This window comes from Typopeltis vanoorti, chromosome 2, assembly GCF_054136105.1.
Source record: "Typopeltis vanoorti isolate ZY-2024b chromosome 2, IOZ_Tvanoo_1.0, whole genome shotgun sequence".
NCBI lineage: Eukaryota > Metazoa > Arthropoda > Arachnida > Uropygi > Thelyphonidae > Typopeltis > Typopeltis vanoorti.
Window position 1 is genome coordinate 74,484,032 of NC_143550.1, and position 22,637 is coordinate 74,506,668.

Sequence of the window (22,637 nt, forward strand, 5' to 3'; positions counted from 1 at the left end):
GCTGAATTTTGCAAGGAAAGCTATAACATGAGTTAGAGAAAATGGGAATGGATATGAAGCTAGCTGCATGGATAAGGATGGCTTAAGAGAGAGAGAGAGAGAGAGAGAGAGAGAGACACTATAGAGTGGTTTATGGTGGAGTGGAATCAAGATGAACAAGAGTGACTAATGGAGCATCTCGGGCTCTGTTCTAGGTACACTATTCTTTAATTTGTATATTAATGATATAGAGAATGATTTAAGGGTAGAGGAGATATTAAGTTGTTTGCTGACAGTGCATAACTGGAGAGGGCAATAGTTGATAATGTTAATGTAGATATCCTGCAGGAATTAAATAAATTGACAGTGTAGGCAGAGGAGAAGGGTCATTAATTTGATGTTGCAAAATATAAGATAATGTACTCTGGATTGAAAATATTACGTACTACTTTGTGTTATATTAATGAACCTGGATTGCAGGAAGTTGACAAGGCTGGAGATTTGAGGATAATGGTGGACAGAGATTTATAGTACAGAGGACATATTTCAAAAGTTGGAAAACTATCTCAAAGGATTGATTGGATGTTGAAGAACACATCGACAAATAAAGATAAGGAGATAATTATCCCTCTTCATAAGGTTATGATTTGGCCACATCTTGACTACTGTGCACTGATGTAGTTTCTTGGACATCAGTAGATGGTGAAGAGAATTCAGAAATTAGTGACCAAGCTGGTTCAGGTATCTGTGGAATGCTCCCCAGATTGATTGAGTGGTGGTGGGAGGGACTGCAGAGTTTAGTGTTTAGTTAGCAGGCAGAGGAGTGGGCACATGATAGAAACTTATAAGTTACTAAAGTGACTGAAAGTTTATTTTTCACTTGGTTAGACTATAATAAATTTATAATAAATTTAGTTTAATCCTTTATCCAAGTGTGAGCAAACAAAGTTTGCACCTGAAAGTATCTTCAGGACTAGGGCAAGGTGATACAACACCAGGGCAACTCGTTGCAAAGGTGTAGCAAGCTACCAACACTCCTGTCTCAGTATCTCCTTTAATGCAAAACACATCTCCTTGCAGATATGTCTCATGTTATGCATTAAGGGAAGGGCCACTACCCAGACTAGTTTCGACCTTTATTGAGGTCTCTTCAGTGGGAGCCAGGCCCAAGCTGAGATACTAGGCAGAAGCATTCGTAGGTCATCTCTACCTATAGGAGTTGCCAAATGGTGTGCCACCCTTTTTTTTAATAAATTACTCTGGATTTAGAGAAAATGGTGTTGTATCACCTTGCCCTAGTCCTGAAGATACTTTCAGGCGCAAACTTTGTTTGCTCACACTTGGATAAAGGATTAAACTAAATTTATTATACTCTAACCAAGTGAAAAATAAACTTTCAACATCTTTCTCTAAATCCACAGTAATTTATTAAAAAAAAAGGGTGGCACACCATTTGGCAACTCCTATAGGTAGAGATGACCTACGAATGCTTCTGCCTAGTATCTCAGCTTGGGCCTGGCTCCCACTGAAGAGACCTCAATAAAGGTCGAAACTAGTCTGGGTAGTGGCCCTTCCCTTAATGCATAACATGAGACATATCTGCAAGGAGATGTGTTTTGCATTAAAGGAGATACTGAGACAGGAGTGTTGGTAGCTTGCTACAACTTTGCAACGAGTTGCCCTGGTGTTGTATCACCTTGCCCTAGTCCTGAAGATACTTTCAGGTGCAAACTTTGTTTGCTCACACTTGGATAAAGGATTAAACTAAATTTATTATACTCTAACCAAGTGAAAAATAAACTTTCTATAATAAATTTAGTTTAATCCTTTATCCAAGTGTGAGCAAACAAAGTTTGTGCCTGAAAATATCTTCAGGACTGGGGTAAGGTAGTACAACACCAGGCAACTCGTAGCAAAGGTGGCCAAGCTAACATCACTCTTATCTCAGTATCTCCCATAATGCAAAACACATCTCCTTTTGGATATGTATAATGTTATGCATTAAGGGAAGGGCTGCTACCCAGGCTAGTTTCGACCTTTATTGAGGTCTCTTCAGTGGGAGCCAGGCCCTGAAGTGGAGATACATCATCTTTACTTATAGGAGTTGCCATAAGGTGTGCCACCTTATCATTAAATTACTCTGGATTTAGAGAAAGATGTTGAAAGTTTATTTTTCACTTGGTTAGACTATAATAAATTTAGTTTAATCCTTTATCCAAGTATGAGCAAACAAAGTTTGCACCTGAAAATATCTTCAGGACTGGAGTAAGGTAGTACAACACCAGGCAACTCATAGCATAGGTGGCCAAGCTACCATCACTCCTATCTCAGTATGACCTCTCCATGACTTCATGTCCTGGCTCCCACTAGCGAGACCTCAATAAAGGTCGAAACTGGTATGGGTAGTGGACCTTCCCTTAATGCACAACATTATACATATCTGCAATGAGATGTGTTTTTCATTATGGGAGATACTGAGATAGGAGTAATGTTATCATGGCCACCTTTGCTACGAGTTGCCTGGTATTGTACTACCTTACCCCAGTCCTGAAGATATTTTCAGGTGCAAACTTTGTTTGCTCACACTTGGATAAAGGATTGATCTAAATTTATTATACTAAAGTGACTCTATAAGATTGACCAGAGAAATTTTTCAATATGTGATTAGTAGGGACATAGAAAACTAGGGATCATCCCTAGAAGTTGTTAGGATATGCAGACTATATTTTCTGATTGGAGAATCATGAATGAGTAAAATAGATTGCCAGAAGTAGTTGAGAGTGCACCAATAGTCAGTGAGGTTTAAGGAGAGGTGTGGTAAGTATTGTGTGAATAATAGTTAGCATGGGTCTCCCATGATGATTCTTTTGATTCCATAGAGATACTCATATTATCATAATAATAATCTTTCACTTAAAAATTAAATAGCAGCAGCTCAACTATAGAGCCCTGCAGCACACCACTAGTCACTTTTCTTCTCCTTGATTTTAGTACACCATATACTACTTTTTTGATGATTCTTATTCATCAGCCATCCTCTTATTAATGTCATCAGCTTTGTATCTTTCCCCATTTTTTCCAGTTAATGTAATAAGCTTCGATGCGGTATCTGCCAAACGGCTTTGCAAAGTCTAGCAATATTGTTATTGTTTTTATAATACAGGATCCTCCATGGAGTCTGAAGAGTCATCATAGAAAAACTAACCATTATTCATACAATATCTATCACAGGAGTCTTCAACCTTTCAGAAAGTGCAGGCCGCATTAAAAATTTCAGTGAAACCCGTGGGCCACTAAGCTATACTGCGGTATTTAGAATTGTAAGATGCTTTCCAGATTCACAAGGAACGCTGTGCATTTGATACTTTACATAAAATCCTATAAAAATAAACAAACTCAGCTTTAAGAGCATAGGTAGGAGTCAGGTTCGTGATAAGTAAATTCAATCAGTACTTGAAAAAATATAATTTAATGAAGAAAACGTTCATTTTTTACAATGTCAATGGGCAATTTGGCAATGTTTTTCCTTGACCAGCTTGTCAATGTTGGAAGTCGCTATGCACAGAGTATTCTCAAGATGTTGGTCTTTATTAATCTGAGTTCTTGTCTTGGACTTCACATGCTTCATTCTGGAGAAGAACTGCTCACTTAAGTATATGCTTCCTAACAAAGCACACATCTTCAAAGCATGCCAGCAAAGATTAGGGAATGCATCCTCAGAAATGTAGTCTTTGTAAAATGTAAGCAAGGGCACATTGAATAATTTTCTCTCAAAAGAGTTGTTTTAGAGTTCAAACAGCTCCATTTGTACTGAGCCTGGCATTTTGGCAGCATTGACTGAATGGCATTGAAAATAAATCTAAAGAAGACTGTTGGTTATGAAAATCACTAAATCTCTCTTCGAACTCACTTTGCAACACAGCTAATTTTGTAACGTATTCATCAAGAGATGAACAGTTGGACTCAACGAGAAGCTGAAAATGAGTTAAGTCTTTTTTTTTTTTTGCGAGTTGTGCCTCCCAAAGTTTGAGCTTGGCCTCGAAAGCTTTGATGTGATCAAATAGAGTGTGCACCAGTTGATCTTTGGATTGTAGCTGCATATTTAGACCATTCATATGCAACGATATGTGCACCAGTTGATCTTTGGATTGTAGCCACATATTTAGGTCATTCATATGCAACGATATGTCGGTCACAAAGGCAAAGTCTGTCATCCACTTCGGATCGTTAAATTCCACAATTGGATTCCCCTTGGTTTGCATGAACTGCTGTATTTCACTCCTTAATTCAAAGACACTTTTAAGAACCTTCCCTCTGCTCAACCAATGCACATCACTATAATAAACCACATCGCCGTGATCTGTTTCACACTCTTGGAAGTGATGATGATTCAATCCTCTTGCCCTAATAATGTTGACGACAGTCACAATAACTTTCACGACATTCTCAAATCCAATAGTTTTCACGCACAAATTCTCCTGGTGGATTAAACAGTGGACGAAATCTTTTCCTTCTAGTTCCAGTTCTCTTCATAGCAGTGCAACAAACCCTTCGTCCTTTCCTACCATGGCAGGGGCACCATCAGTTACCACACCCTTGAGGTTGGTTAAGCTGAGGCCGAAATGCTGGACCATTTTCTTGGCAGCTTCAAGAATATCAGTGCCTTTTGTCATTCCCTTCATAGGTACGAGCACTGCTGTATCCTTCACATCTGTGTTCAATCTAAGTATTCATCTAAAGCAAGTGAATATGACATAAATTCAGACGACCGTTTTTTTAAAGTTCCTTCAATTTCATTGGTAAGTTCTTCGACATGTCGTGCTACAGTAACCCCAGGCAAACGCGGTTTTTTAAACACTGCCTTATTATTTGGGCACAGAATATCACCAGCAGCGATGAGACGCTCTTACACAATCTCGCCATCCAAGAAGGCTTTTGATTTTTTTAGTAATTTTTTCAGCTATTACATAACTTTCCTTGATGCACGCTTCGCTCTGCCTTTTAAATGTACCCTGCTGGCATTTTAAATCAATTTGAAGATGGTTCACCTTGTCCACACAAAACCGCCCTTGAAGGTGATCGAAATTGGATGCATGCTATGTCTCATACTGTCGTTTTATATTGTATTCTTTTGATACTGACAGTGACTCATGACAAATTAAACACACTGGTTTATCGGCACAAAAAAGTACAAATTGGTCCACTTTTCATTAAAAACCCAACAAGAATCACTTGATTTATGGTTTTTACTCGTAGATGCCACAGTGATGGAAGGTGAACCCAAAAAATGATCCAGAATGGCCATGTAACGGTTATTATCCACTGAATATGTCTCACACTAATGAAAAAAGTCTGGCAATATAAAACCAGAATAGGCTATGGCTGACACAATGAACCTGCATGTGCTTATGCACAAATATCACGACTGAGTGACTGACTGTGGATGAGATCCTCTTGTATTTATATGAAAATAACAAAGTATCGAGAACCTTCGAGATGTATCTGGAAGGCACTAGACAAGTACACTCGAATGAACTACTGCTTCAGCCATCTACCAGCGATGTTAGTACTAGTACTTAAGTACCGCTTGGCGCTGGTAGATGGCTGAAGAAGCATGTCTATTTAATATATATTTTTATAGGATTTTATGTAAAGTATCAAATGCACAGCGTTCCTTGTGAATCTGGAAAGTATCTTACAATTCTAAATACCGCAGCATAGCTTCGGGCTTCATCGAAATTATTTTTTATTTAATCGCGTTTTAAAGTTAAGCAGTTATTTTTCCGTGCCAAAGAGCTCCGCAGGCCATGCATTGAAGACCCATGATCTATCATCTCTCTCTCTTTTCCCTTAGATTTATTACTGATAAAAAAGCACTAATGGCTTCCTCTACCTACACGTTTCACTAATTTACTTTTTATATAAAAATCATCTCTTTATTAGATTTTATGTTTCTGTTAAATCCCATCTTCTCTGCTTATCAACTAAACCTGCAATGGAAAAAATGGGATATCCCCCCAGCCACCTCCCCATGAAACCCATCTAGCCAAATTGACTCAATATTTGCTCAAGTAGTCCAGTTGTTGCCATATTAAAGCCTTACCAACAGGGATAATAACTTTTTGTCTATTTGTTAGTGCATTCTTCATCATTTTGCCATGTGCTCTCCAAAGTTTCCAACTCCCTGTCTGCTTCCAAGTTCCTAGCCTTGTCAGTTTCCCATAGTCAAGTTTCGTCAATGTAATATATTGTTTGTAAGTTTTCACCCAAAAGTTCAAATCACACTTTTCCCACATTATACTTGCAACCATTATTACTTACTAATGCACTGTCTGTTGTGATGTGATGTACAGATCCTGCAAGATTTAAATTTCTACATTATGTTTATTAACTGTGGACCTCTCCAATTTTCCATCATTAGCAAACAACTCATAGTGTTTCATTGTAGCCATTTTATTTATTCAACTCTGCCTGTCAAAGAGAAGCTTGACAATAAGAGTATTAGGTAATGAAGCAATGTTGTGATAGTTTGAAAATATTTTTTTTTATTAATTAGAATAAAATTCTAAGTAGAAATGAACATAAAGGAAGGAATATTAATAAAATGCTGTGCTTAGGAAAGATTGCCAGAATTGAAAAAAATATCTGAAAGTTTCTTTATGGAGGAGAGTCATTTCATGGATTTAGTAGGACAGTCTGTTAAAGCTTTGACGCAGGCACACAGTAATTCTTGTTTAGAATAAGAACAGTTTCAGTTTGACAGGGTAAAGCAAATCACAGCTTATTTCCTGATTGTTCAATTTCTGATTTATCTATTGCCATTTTAATGTTCAAGGTGGTGTGTACTTTTGTAGATGGTGCTGTGTTGATGGTAGTAGTAGTATCATGTAGTTGGAGAATTAACTAAGGGAGATGGTCAGTTTTAGTGGAATAGTGTGCCCTCCCACAATGAGTCCCTGGACTCCTTGAAGGTGTTGTAATAATAATAAACTTTCATTTTTTATTTATGCCATCTGTTGCTATTATTATGTACCATCCAATTGTTTCTAGCTCTTGGGGGATCTTGTGAACAGAGGCTCTCCATATCACTCTACCTCTTTTCTTTTCTTTCAACAGTTGTAAGTGTAAGTTGGTAAGTTCCTTTATGTTATCCATCCAACTCTTTTCTTCCTCTTTTCTCATGCCCTCAATCTTTTCCAACATAACTGTTTTTTTTTTTTTTTCAATTATTCATCTGCTCACATAATATGCACAAAGTAAATCGACTTCTGCGCTTAGCAGTTATTGCCTTCAAGGAGCATTCATTCTTTATGCTCTCTAAAACCTTCTTATTTGGTCATTCTTGCAGTCCATGGGATTCTTAATAATCTTCTCCACACCCATAATTCAAATTTCTGTCTTTCTTCTTAATGATCCAGCTTTCACATCCATACATCACTACTGGAAATACCATTGCTTTGACAATTCTAACTTTTGTGGCCTTAATAACACTTCTATCTTTCATTGTTGTTAATATTAAAATTCATTTCGTCTTTACATTGACCTTCATTTCTTATTCTGGACCACTGCAGATCATAACTTTCAACTACCTCTATTTTATCTGCTTCAATCATAAATTCATCTAAATTGTCAGAAGCCATCATTTTTGTAGTGTTTTGAAAAGAAAAAAAACACTACAAAAAAGCAAACTGATGTTTGAATTAATCCTGGCTTTGGTGCTTTCCCTCTTAACCATCAGAAGCAACCACCTCAGAATCTTCCTCAGTTTCTGCTATGAGGGTTGTCATATAGGGCTGTGTGTATGATAATAGGACCTCCTAGATGAGTCTTTCACTCCATGGGGGTCTCGGGTGATAATAATATGCATATCTTAAATTATTATCTTTCTGCCACTAATCTTAATTCCTGCTGGATCTTTGTCTAAGTCAGTCATTCTCATAATATATTCACTATAAATATTAAAAAGATAGGGTAACAGTATACAACCCTTCTGTACCCCTTTTTCCACTCAAACACTGTTTCAGATTTTAAACAATCAGTTTCTTTTAACTGCTTCACAGCTAAATACATGCATTTACCTATTGAAATGACTGCCTTTCGTCTTGCATCATAATGGTGTAGTTTTCTGAAAAATCCTCTAAAAATATGCACTCAGAAGAAGTGCATATTTTTAGAGTAAAAGTGGTAAAATAATAATAAAAAATACTCAAACTGTCTTTTTGCAGTAAAATTATGATTTTTAATTTAATCAACTTTTCTTGGAAATCAGTCAAAAACTCCTCCATAGTTTTCAGCACAGTGACGAGTTCACATCAGTTAGCTGACACTCATATTTAATTTCAGCCAACATCTCATCCTCATCACAAATTTTTCTATCTATAACATCTATGAATTTATTTTTATCACTTTAGCTATCAAAATGCTATTCTCTCTTGAAAATGAAATTAAAGCATGAATTATTTTTAAAAAAATCAAACTGCAGATAACGTTAGGGTTCCTCTGATTAGATATTTTCACTTTATGCACCTGTACATACATGTTAATTTTTTTTTTTTTTAAGATTTATTCATTTATTTTAAACTTTTCCATGTCCCACATGATCCTAAAAAAATTGCCGAGATAGTTGGATGTATATTAGATATGTTGAAAGATTTCCTGTTATAAAATTTTATACAAATTAAATTGCAATACATTTTTTGGTGAAAGTTATGAATTTCCTGAGGACGTAGTTAAGGAATTAATGTACAGTGCTTACAGAAAACTATACAGAGAGACATTTCAGTATGGAATATGTCCATCCTGAACTGTGGTGTAGCTCTCACAACATCGTGCCACGCTTAACACCAAGTGATTCAGGAGCTCTTTCAGAAAACTGGCTCACTCCTCCTTCAGAGCAAGAATAAGGCCTTGTTTCTTTTCTGGAGGGAATTTTAAGCAATAATGCATCTCCCTGTTTGCATCCCAGACATGTTCTATGAGATCTGGGGAGCATGCTGGCCACTCAATTCAATTAATATCCTCAGACTCCAGAAGTATCTCCACTGCTCATGTATCATGTGGTGTAGCATTGTCATCCATAAAAATTAATTCTCTGCCTACAGCACTATGGAACAATCAAACATGATGTTAAAGAATTTTATTGCAATATCGTTCACCTGTAATAGTCTAACACTTGTAGCCTAATGCATCCATTAAGCATAATGTCTCTCCACACCATGACCCCAGCACTGTCATATTTGTCCCTTTCAAGAACATTCTCTCGATGGTAAGCAGTACCACTTTTGCACCAGATCAAGTGCCAGATCTAGAATTGGAGGAAAGACTAAAATGACTCTCATCTGTAAAGAGCACATTAGCCCATTGGTGTCTTGTCCAATTTTTATGTATACAACACCACTAAAATGTGCTCTGCAATGAAATATGGATAGAGGTATGCAGATTACATTGCAAATCTTGCCACAGTTTGTCGAGGTATCCCATACCTGTGCTTGAATGCAGCCGACTTGCAAGATGACTGGCACATGAATTACGTTTTGCTTATAACCAAAAATCTGTCTTTATGCTCAATGGTAGCTTGAGGCTAGCTTCTTAACAAAACTCTGGAACAGATCCCATTGGTTTGAAATGCTGCCCAGAACTGGATACAGTGGTATTTGAGATTCCAAACCTTCTGGTGATATCACTAATTCTGCTGCTTTTAAGCTTTCTAATAATTCTTCCTCACATGTAATCATCTAAATGAAGTCTTTGAGACATTATAGAGTTAAAATATTTTGGACACATAGAAAGGATGGAAGGGGGATTTCTCAGAACACTAATAGAAGATAAAGTTCCTGGAAAAAGAGGCAGGGGTAGACCATCAATGAGATGGATGAATGGCGTGTATGGAGAGACTGATCTTGAGAGAGTTGAGGCCGCCAGAAAAGCAAACAACAGGACTACATGGCGAGGCCTGGTGTAGCACATCACCGAGCATCAGAGTGACCATACGGCATCTGTAGATGCCCAGTGAACGTAGTAGTAGTAGACATTACAGGTCATCCAAGTCTGCAACTTTATTTCTTCACAAAAAGAGCTTCCTTCAGACTCAATTTGCTTAGCATAGTCTTTTGTCTTTTATCCTGTGAAGTGCTTCCACGTGATCCTTTGTGCATGATTCAACAATTTGAACGTGTACCCACTTTCTACTCAAAATCATCAGTTATACAAATTGCTATAAGCTGATTCATCTGAATTTGTGGTTGTAATCTTCAGAAAAAATGGTTGTTCTTAGATTTAGGACACCAGTGTATAATCCACTACATGTATACTTAAAACATACAATAAATAGGACTTGTGGATTTGATGCAAGACAGAGTAATTAGCAGGATAAATTATGAAATGGGCAAAAAGAGCACTCAGGACACCTAAAGCAGGTGGCTGCTCTCTCTTGAAAAGAATGAGTTTATCTGAAAAAGTGAATAAGAATTAAAAAAGTACACACTTAACCATTAAAATGGCAATCAAAAATAAATAAAAACTGGACAATCTAGAAGTAAGTTGTGATTAATATTCAAACTTTGAAATTGTTAAAATTCTGGGGATCCATCAAATAAAAATGGTCACCATAATTAAAAGGAATCCAGAAAAAATCTAAATATATTTTTTGTTATATATATATATATATCTTCTTCTTCTCTTCCGTCTAAGACAAGTTGAGTCTTCTCTTGAGCAGGATCTTCCAGTCTTCTCTATTCCTTGCTGTTCGAAAAAGTTCCTTATATGTTCTGCATCCTGAGATGTTCTTTATTAATTTCAACCAGGTAATTCTTGGTCTTCCAGGTCTTCTTTTTTCAGTTGGAAAAGTATTGATTAGGACGTTAGGAAGTCTGTCTGTGTCCATGCGTACAGTGTGTCCAAACCATCTCAGTTGTTGTTTTCTAATTTTTTCTATTATTGTCTTTTTATACAATAGTTCTTGTCTGACTGTGATGTTTGTTTTCTTTTCTATCCAACTTGTTCTATTTATTTTTCTTAAGCATTTCATTTCAAATGCTAGCAGTTTTTTCTCCTCTCTTTTTTTAACTGCCTGCGCTTCTGCTCCATAGATGACTGTTGGTATAATTATTGCTTCATATAATTTGATTTTGGCTTGCTTAGATATCTTGTTTGTTTTCCAGATTTTCTGTAATTTTCCCATGGTGGTCCATCCTATTGCTATTCTGTGTTTGATTGTTTTGAGTTCATCTATTGTTTCTGTTAGTTTTGATCCAAGGTATATGAAGTTGTCTACTTGTTCTATTTGTTCTCTGTTTAGGGTGGCTAAGATGGTAGTTCCGTTCCTCCCTATTTTCATCACTTTTGTCTTTTGTATATTTATTGTCATGTCATATGTTTTACAGGTTTCGTTTAGCTTGTTGATCAACTTTTGTTCATTTGGGGTTCTTGCAAAAAGGACGAGATCATCTGCATATTTGATATTATTTATATTTAAACCATTGACATTAATTCCAGGCTCATTGTCTATTGCCTTCTTTACAACTTCTTCTAGATATATGTTGAATAGGCATGGGGATAATGGGCATCCTTGCATTACTCCTTTTTTGGATCTCTATGGGTTCTGTTATGTGTCCTTTTTAATTAATGCATTTGTCTTAGAGTAATATTTTATCAGAAACTTATTATATATTTATCTATTGCTTTTTCTAGTAGAATTTTAAGAAGGATTTCTCTGTTGATGTTATCGAAAGCTTGTTTAAAGTCCACAAAACAACAATATAGTTCTTTATGGTCTTCCCAGCTGAGCTCTGCTAGTTGGTGCAATATGAATATTTGGTCTATTGTTAAATAGTTTCCTCGGAAACCAGCTTATTCTATGCCTATCATTTCTTCGTAGGTGTTTTTTAATCTATTTTGTATAATTCTTATGAATATTTTATAGATGTGAGAGAGTAAATTGATTGGTCTGTAATTTCTGCAGTCTCTTTTGTCTCCTTTCTTGTATATTGGAATGATCATCTTTCCAATTCTCCAGTCATCTGGGATCTCTCCTGTTTGTAGTATTTTATTGAATAGGGTTGTTAAATATTCTATTGATGTGCTGCCTCCATATGACCACAGTTCAGTAGGGATAGTATCAATGCCTGGTGCTTTATTGTTTTTCATCTGTTTTATTGCGTATCTAACTTGTAAAATTTTTGGGTGATCATTATTTTATTCTATTGTTGGCATTGTAGTTTTGTTTCCTTGGTGGAAGATAGTCTTAAAATGGTTTGACCAGATTTTTCTTATATATTCAATATTCCTGGTTTCAGTCATCTTGTTGTTTATCATTGTTACTGCTTTTGCTGAGAATTCCTTTGTAATTTCTCTTACAGTATCATGGAAGACTTTTAGGTTGTTTTGTTGGTATGCTTCTTGACATTTCTTAGCTTTTTCTTCTAACCATTTTTCTTTGGCTTTTTTGCATAGGTTATCAACTTTATTTTTTAGTGCTCTGTATTTTTCTCTATTCTCTTCATTGTTTTGTTGGTTTACAAGCATCTTGGCCTCTCTTTTCTCTTCTATGGTAGCTATGATTTCTTGGGTTATCCACTGTTTGTTTATTTTGGGTTTGGAACCTAGAGTATCTTTTGCAATTGATAACACTGTTTCTTTTCCTTCTTCCCAATATTTTCCACTGTTCTGGAAGTTGGAGGGTTTTAATTTCAAGCACATCTGTTCTAAAAATCGATTATCCTCCTCTTATATATATATATATATATATATATATATATATATATATATATATATATATATATATATAAGAGAAGGATAATCAAAGGACTCACTTTTTCTTCAAAGTACAAAATTATGCAGCTTCAATTAATTTTTAATTTGATTTCACATGAAGGACTCATTAATTAAAACTGGTCATCTGAACACTTAGCATAATGTTTTGATTAATAATTCTGTCTATCTGTCTTATTACATAAAAATTTCTTCAGTGGTCTCTGTACGATATCAGTTTTGTTTATTCTATTACAGTTCCAAATTTAATTTATTATCTTCACTAAAAACTGTGGCTAAATAGCCAAAGTATTTTACTTGTTTAATAGGTTCTCCATTTGATATGCAGGAGATATTTTCATAGTATTTGTGATTTCAGCTATTCAATTTAGTTAAGGAATCCTGCTGACTTATATTGGATTTATTTAAGAGTATAATATGCACCCTTATATTACATCTGATTTTACATCAAACTTCTCCTCTACCAACTACACTTCTAACAGTTGAATTTACAGCTTTGTAGGCTGTATATTATTCTGTGTAATATTTTTATACCATATAATTCATCATAATCAGTGGCTGCCCGTGAAGTTTTACGTGGGGGGGGGGATACAAAATAATTTTTAAAAAAATATTAATTATTAATTAATATTTTATTTACTCTTTTTAATGTCTACTTAAATGAAATAATAATAAAATGGAGTAAAAATTTACATCAAGGAATTAAACTTTCACCTACAGTTAACTTAAACACTCTCCTCTTTGCAGACGACCAAATAATAATTACAAATTCTGAAGATAACTTACAGAAAGCTATTTTAAATCTAAATGAGATATCCAAAGATTATGGTATGATAATATCAACGGAAAAATCAAAAACTATGGCCTTTAAAGGACGAGATCCAGCAAGAACTAAAATGGCATTAGATAACAAGATCTTAGAACAGGTGAATTCATTTAACTACCTAGAATGTATGATCACTTATGAAAATGAAAAAGATATAAACATAAAAATTGCAAAATATTTAAAAATAACAGGAGTAATTAACTCTATATTTAAACCAAACCTAGTTCAAAAACAAACCAGGCTAAAAGTGTACAATACATTAGCCCTACCGGTCTTAATGTATGGAAGCGAAATCTGGACAATAAAACAAAAAGACAAACAAAGATTAACAACAGCAGAAATGAAGTTTATGAGAAAAACTGCAAAGTATACCCTATTTGATCACAAAAGAAACGAAGATATTATGAAAGAATTAAACCAAGAACCAGTAATTGAAAAAATTTAAAAATATAAACATAGATGGATGGAACACGTTCAGAGAATGAAAACAGAAAGATTACCAAAACAAGCCTTAAAGTACAAGCCATTAGGAAAAAGAAAACCAGGACGTCCTCTTAAACGATTCAATGATGACTTCTAAGGCCGGAACAGGCCATACTAGGCCTAAATCCTTGATATGTATGATGATGATGATGATGATTAATTATTAATAAATAAATCTGCAGATTTATTTATTAATAATTAATATTTAAAAAAAATTATTTTGTATAGGCAGCATCCTCACTTAAAACTTCATGGGCCCCCACTGATCATAACGCTAATTACGGGTATAGAGCATATTGGTCTCTTCTGGTCTCATTATCCATCTAATATCCTTTTTTGAGGTCTACCATATAATTGGAGACCAGAAACCAACTTAGTCAATCATCTCTGGACCTTCTCAAACATCTCACAACCTTTTGAAAACCTGGTGACAAATCTGTACAGTAATCCATATGCGGCTTGATCAAAACCTTGTACATTGAAATCTAAACATCCTTACTTCTACATGTCAGTATTCTCCACATCATTCCCATAAATCGCTATGTTGTCCTCACAATTTCAGCAAAATGTCCACAAAATTTCAAGTCCCTATCCACCGTAACCCCAAAATCTTGCATCTCTTCCACCTCCTCTAAAATATCCCTACCAATCCTATATTCTGCATCCCAACTTTGCTTCCCAAATTTTAAAACCTTTGCAACATTAAACTGACATCCTCACACACACACACACACACACACACACACACACACACACACACACACACACACACACACACACATTCAGACAGTCTGTTTAGGTCCTCTTGCAAAGCTACATCATCTGCTCTAATTCTCATAACTATACCCAACTTTGCATCATCTGCAAACAACCGTATATCACCATTTGAGCCCTTTCCAATGTCATTTACATACAAATTATACAATAATGGCCCCAAAACAGATCCCTGGAACATGCCGCTAGTGACTTTCTTCTTCTTCTTCTGGGATATCCAGTCCAATGCACTAATCTACTATCCAACTCCATCTGTTCCAATTTAACTACTAATTTGTCATGTGGCAATCTATCAAAAGCCTTTGCAAAATTTAAATATACTACTGAATATCCATCCCCCTTGTCCATTGTACTCATCTCCTTGTTATAATAAGTAAGCAGATTACTAAAACAACTCTTCCTTTAGCAAACCCATGCTATCCATTAAAGAGAATTTTCCTGCTGTCTACCCATTTCCTCACTAGCTTCTCCAACACAACTCCAGACAAGCAGACTGGCACATAATTGAAAGCCATAATCATATCACCCCCTTTAAGAAGAAAACAATTTTGCCATCTTTCTATTCCTTTGGAACCTGTGCTAATCTAGACTCATGTTAAAAATGTAAAAACATTCTCTCAAGATGCAGTGATTTACCACCAAGTTCCATGGCCTTGTTGACATCAAGTTTACTTAATTCCTCATATACCTCCTACTCACTTATCATCAGTGGTTCTTCGCCCATTCTTACTGCTCTCAAGTTCTGCATTATGTTACGATCACAAAGATGGAATACTTTAATAAACTGCTCATTAAACACTTCTAGTATATCCTCCTCAGTGTTTATCACTCTCCCATTATCCCTGACAATATTTAGAACAATATCCTCTGATGAGATAATCAAATACAAGACCTTCGATCCACCTGTCGCATCTGTTACATACTGCTCAAGGTAGTTAAAAACCCATTAAAAACTCAAGAATTCATTCCCTTTGGTTCCTGATGCTATCTGTTCATTTCAGTCTATATTACCATAATTGAAATCACCCATAATTATCACCCTTTTCTTATTAGCCAGACCAATTTATCTAAACATTTCATCCTATCCATCTCCACTTCCCACCATACTGTTTAAAACCATTGTCAGTATTTGCTCCTTGCATCTTCACCCTAGATGGACCCAACTCCTCTGCCACCATCAGTAACACTTCTCCTCCCTTTTTGCTTTCTCTGTCTTTGTCAACGACTACATATGGTTGTTATTATTATCCTAAGACCCCCCCCCATGGAGTCAAAGCCTCATCTAGGAGGTCCTTTGTCATACACACAGCTCATCACACCTTTATCCAAGTGTGAGCAAACAAAGTTTGTGCCTGAAAGTATCTTCAGGACTGGGGTAAGGTAATGCAACACCAGGGTGACTCCTTGCAAAGGTGGAGCAAGTTCTATCACTCCTATCTCGGTATCTCCCATAATGCAAAACACATCTCCTTGCGGATATGTCTAATGTTATGCATTAAGGGAAGGGCCACTACCCAGACTAGTTTCGACCTTTATTGAGGTCTCTTCAGTGGGAGCCAGGAGGAGTCGCCCTGGTATTGCATTACCTTACCCCAGTCCTGAAGATACTTTCAGATGCAAACTTTGTTTGCTCACACTTGGATAAAGGATTAAACTAAATTTATTATATTCTAACCAAGTGAAAAATAAACTTTCAACATCATCACACCTTTCTTAAACACATTCAAATTCTTTGCAGACACCACACTCTCAGACAAGGCATTCCAATCATTCATAATTCTGCATGCAAAAAAACCTTTTCTCATTCCCTTGTTCACATCTTCATTATACAGCTTCCAGGGATGACCTTTTGTTCTCCCCTGATCTCCCACCATTTTATGAAAAACCTCCTCAACATTGATCCTATGAACTCCTTACCAACTTACGTCTCTATCATATCACCCCTTCTCCTCCTATCCACTAGATTCTGTAAATTGCATCTTCTCAACTTTCACTCATATTCAACATTCCAGAGATCAGAAACTACCTTAGTCAGTTGCTTCGACCTTTTCCAACATCTCCTCATCCTTTTGAAAACCAGTTGACCAAATCTGTGCACAGTAGTCCAGTGGTCTAATCAGTGCCTTATACAATGAAACAAGAATCTTCTTACTTCTACAAGTCAATGTCCTCCTCTAAACTATAGATCCTTATCCACTATCACCTCAAGATCTCTTATTTCCTCAGCCTCCGACAATATATCCCCACCAAGCGTAAATTCTACATCCCATCTTTGTTTCCCAAATTTTAGCACCTTACATTTTACAACATTCTACTGGTATCCCCCACTCTCTCATGTCCATTCACTCAATCTATTCAAGTCCACTTGTAAGGTTAGAACATCTGCTCTACCTTTCATAGTTCATCTCAACTCTGCATCATCTGCAAACAACTGAATATCCCCATCCAAATCTTTCCCAATATCATTAGCATACAGTTTAAACAGCAATAGCCCTAAAACATCCCTGAGGCATACCACTAGTGATTTTCCTCTTCTGGCAGATATTGCTCCCCCCCATACACAATTTGCTGATACCTATCAGATAGCCAATCTCAAATCCATTGCACTAGTCTAATATCCAACCCCATCTGCTCTAGTTTAACTGTCAACTTATCATGCAATAATCTATCAAAAACCTTTGCAAAATCTAAGGATACTACAGTGTATCCATCTCCTTTGTCCAATAAAGCTGTCACCTTATTGTTATTAGTTAGTAGATTACTAAAATATGACCTCACTTTAGAAAATCCATGCTGTCCATCAAAGATAATACTACTGTTGTCAACCCAATTCTGGATTCTGGTTCTCGCCAACCTCTCCAACACTTTAACCATGACAACTGACATACACAGATAGGCCTATAATTTGATGCTTGAGTTCTGTTACCTCCTTTATGAAGTGGCACATTCTTGTTTTCCTTCCACTCCATTGGAACTTGACCCAGTGCAAAACTCATATTAAACACTTATGTCAAGGTGCTAACTCCCTGGCATATTTCTTCAAAATACGTGGTGATATATTATCAGGTCCCACAGCCTTATTAACTTCTAGTTTGCTCAACTCCCCATACAGTCAGTCTCTGCTCCTCATTATCATCAACTGCTCTCATACTCTCCACGATGTCACATTCAGAAGAATGAAAGACCTTTATGAACTGCTCATTGAATATCTCAAGTTTATATCTTCTCTAGCAGTTGTTTTTATATCATTTCCTCCAGTTGAGGTCATCCTTCCATAACAACCTTTTTATTTTTTTTTTTTTTTGCTGGGCTACATATCGAAAGATGTCCCTAGGATTTTTTTTGGTTTCATTAGCTAACTGCTTTTCATACTGAACTTTTGCTACCCTTACTTAATGGTTCACCCTCCTTGCCTGTTCTTTGTAATCTTCATGAAATTGATTATTACCACTTCTCTAATATTGCCTCCATAATCTCTTTTTCCTCTGTATCACATTCTTGATCTCATCATTCATCCATTCCATTTCACACCTACCTCATTTAACCTTCTAACCTTTGGAATACATTTTGACATTGCTTCTGCTAGATAGTTCTTGAATATCACCCCAGCAGCATTGATCTCCTTTCCATCCAACACCTATATTCCTGTCTGAATGTCATTCTCATTCAACCATGTCTCACTTATACTAACAATTTTTCAGCAAATGAACTCTATCACTGGTACAGTTTTATTCTCCTTGTTTCAAAACATCTAGCATTTGTAAACATAGACAGTAACTCAGTTTGTAAATAGACACAGTTTATATAACAAGTCCCAGTAACCTCACTTTTCAGACATGACTCCTCTTCACTCTCTCCCCTATCCATTCCTATCTATGATTACTGATATTGCACCCCTCCCCAGACCTAAATGTCACTCCACATCCTTGACTGTCTTAATCCTTTCTTGTGCACTCACATATCTACTTCTGAAACCACCATCTGCACTTTTCCTGCAGTGTCCCCTGTCTACACTAACTTACCCCTGTTTCCCTGTCTACTCTGTGTTCCTTCTCTCTCATTCTGTTCACTTGTGTCACTTACTTCTCCATTCAGTAACTTGCCTACCTACTCTCCTACTCTTGAACAACAGCTCTTGCTTCCTTAGGTCTTACATTCACTTCAGTCATTCTCTCTTGCAGCAACAGTATCTCCAACTGACTCACACCAAATTCATTCATATGTAACCCATCTCTTTTATACAGTGGTCTAGAACAGTGATGATAAACCTTTTAGGCTCGGCTGTCAAAAATTCAGAAAATACCTAACTTGACTCTGCTGATGTGTCATCCCCCCCCCCAAAAAAAAAGAGAAACAATTCTTTACATATTCATTTATTTAAAAAAAATGCAGTCCAATCATGTGTGGTGTTATGCAGTATATATTGAAACATCACATGATTATTACAAAAATGAAATAGAAGTAAAACAAACTCAGACACATGTAAAATAATAATAATGAAAAATCAGTGATTTACAATAGAGAAAACGATGCACACTGATAATTGGACTTAAAATGGTGCACTAAAACTTATCCTACTTTTAATAGTAATTTTGAATTTAAATGAGAAAAAAATATGGAACACAAGATGTCACCTCTGTTCTTAATGAAATGAATAAACCATTTCTCTATTGATTTGATTAACGTCAAGTAATGACTTTTTTGTTGCTGAATCTTAATTGATAAGTCTGAAATTGAAGGTAGGTACTTTGTGAACTTCAAGCCCACGCAAGCAGCACTAACTTCGTCTGTCAGTCAGTTTCTTTTGTCCATTTTATTATTGTTTAATGCCGAGAATAAAGTCTCACAAGGGTATGTAGAGGGAAAAATTGTGACTAAAGTTCTTGCTAGATTTTTAAGGATGCTCAAAGTTTCCAATATTCAGTTCCAAACATTCAAAATTTCTTCTTCGTTGTGGCACTCTTTATTCTGCAGGTGATTTCCAGATGCTGGCCTGGAACTCTGCTAACCAGCTCTAATCCTTCAATTTGTGGCCATTGGAAATCATTTAATTGCATAATAGTGTATACTGATACATCCGGATACTTAATTATTTTAATTGTCTGTTCTAAATTTCTAAATTGATTAAATCTTCCGCCGAACTGATCATTTGTTGAGTTTAAAATGTGCTGGTATTTTATATGCAAGAGCTCCATTTCATTTTGCTGAACTGAACTGAACTCAAACAAGGAGAATAGTTGTTGTTGGGTGTTGGTGAACACACATAACATTGTGGTGTGTCACTATTGTCTTGCGTGTCATACGTTTGCCCTCACTGGTCTAGAATGCCCTTCTACAATTACTTAGAGATAATATCATTATCTTTAATACTGTCTGCATTTCCTTTCTCCATTTCAAATTTTCGATGTTTTTTTTTCTTCCTAAGGAATGATATATACTCCTCATGCATTCCTATCGAATATCTTGTAGAACTCTTTCTGTCACTCCCATTTAAGATCTTTCAAAGTAATTACTCCAGACATCCTCAATATCTTTATTGTTATTATTCATGACTACTACTCTACACAACTCACCATCTACATTACCTAAACCTCCATCTGCACTCTGTGCCATCTACTGCTACTAATGGCAATTTTTCTGTATGCGGGATGAAAAACTTATCCATTTCTGGGAGAGGAAACACCCTGCTACTTGCATGTAAGATTGGCTAGCTCACCATCAATTGAAAATGTCCATATAAAGATTCTTCTTACCATAATGAGAATCTAAATCAGGTGTTTTCAATTCAAAGGATTCAGTGTTCCATCATTCTTCCTGATGCTGTACAGAGGTTCTTCAGTTTTTTTTGTTACCATCTCTTATATATCTATATATATATAGATATATATAGATATATATATATTGCAGAAATTCAGACAGAGAAGAGCCACAAGAAAAAAAGTCTTATTGGTTGTGTTCTTGTAATAACTTCACACTTATTCATGATATAAAGTTACAAAGAAAATTTGAAAAAGAAGTGGATAAACCATTAAGTTTTGAGCAAGATAAAATCATGTATTTTCTTTTGAAAATTGCAGAAAACGTCTACCATGAAGAATACCATATATATATATATATATATATATATATATATATATATATATATACAGGGTGTTCGGGATAAATTTGACATATTTATAATTAATTATATTTTTCCGTAAGTTACATGTATTAACACACACTTCTCTTCATTTAAAAGTTTGGACCCTTCTTCATTCATATACAAGATGTCAGAAAGGATGGATAGCTGGAACCCACCTGAATCATGGAAGAGAATAACTTGTATCATGATGATTCGTGCCCGCCATCAAAATAAGGATATTACGACTGCTGCCCAATGCTCCCTGAATACAGTAAAAACAATCAGGCATGAACTAGAGACTTGCAATGGTGACTACGAGGATGTAGCAAGAAGAAAGATCCCTAGCAGACGATCTGATTGCGTTCGTACAGCAGAATTCCTCGCAAATCTGCAGGAACAGGTGTCGAAGAACCCTGGCATTGGAATTCGGGCTTTGTTCGTGGAGTTGCTAACTGTAGTCAAGCCCTGGATAACAAGGGTAGCCAATGGTAGGCCGTATGTATGGCAGCAGGATTCGGCCCCTTGCCACACCTCTGGGAAAAGTCAAAAATGGTTGTCTGAAAATTTCTACGACTTCACCAGTCCAAATGTTTGGCCTCCAAACTCCCCAGACCTTAACCCCATGGATTATTTTGTATGGGGCGCAGTTGAAAAAGACACCAATCGCACTTCCAGTAATACAAAAGCCCAGTTAATGGATAAAATTAAAACAGTTTTTGCGGCCCTTCCCAGGGAGACTGTAGCATCAGCTTGTTCGAGGTTCCGAAGCAGAATTGAAGCTGTGATCGATGCTAATGGTGGTTATTTTGAGTAAATCTTGTTGATAGTATTGTAATTAACTCTGCCTGTAATGTTTTTTTGTCAATTCATTAAATTTAATAGATACAAAGAAGATTTTCTTTTTCCTTACGAAACTGTCAAATTTATCCCGAACACCCTGTATATATATGGTATTCTTTCCTCCATCTCTGAGCTTTTTCAACAGCCACTAGAATGGTTTGCTACTATTATGGTTTTTATCTTCTATATTATTATATCTTCCCATGACATTTGTTAGCTACTTTTACACTTATTTACCTTTCTTACATTTTTCTATTTTTCCTGAGAAAATACATAGAAAAATTAAAGAAACTTTTAATCTTTGAACCCACTTCTTCTGAGCCTTTTTTAAAGGTTTTCTGTAATTTTCAAAATAAAACACATGATTTTATCTTGCTCAAAACTTAATGGTTGATCCACTTCTTTACAAATTCTCTTTGTAGCTTTATGTCATGAATAAGTGTGAAGTTATTACTCTCAACAAGAACACAACCAATAAGCCTTTTTTCTTGTGGCTCTTCTCTGTCTGAATTTCTGCAAATCTTTATGTTATAACACTCTATTAATAATACCTAGTCCATGTCCTGAATAAGAATCTATCAGGCATTTTTATTATTGTTACCTTTTGCTCTTTTCTAAAAATTTTTCTTGAACAAAGCATTTATGTCTGGTATTTACTTCCTACATTACTATTCAGATCTTCAAAAATAACTAGCTTTTCCTTTTTCTTTATATCAGATGCCTTTTCTGATGACTTCAAAACTACTTTGCTTTAGAAGAATGAATATCTCTCATTGCCCAGTTTCCAATTTGAAATATGCCCACACCTTACTTTACATGAAATTCTCTGCCATTCTTTTATTTTGA

At 35.8% G+C, this 22,637-nt stretch overlaps 1 protein-coding gene across 3 annotated transcripts in view; it reads left to right on the plus strand.

Annotated features, from left to right (window-relative positions):
* LOC150109181 (uncharacterized) overlaps positions 1-22,637 on the plus strand; it is a 648,231-nt gene that overhangs the window by 479,479 nt on the left and 146,115 nt on the right. The gene's annotated exons all lie outside the window — the stretch shown is intronic.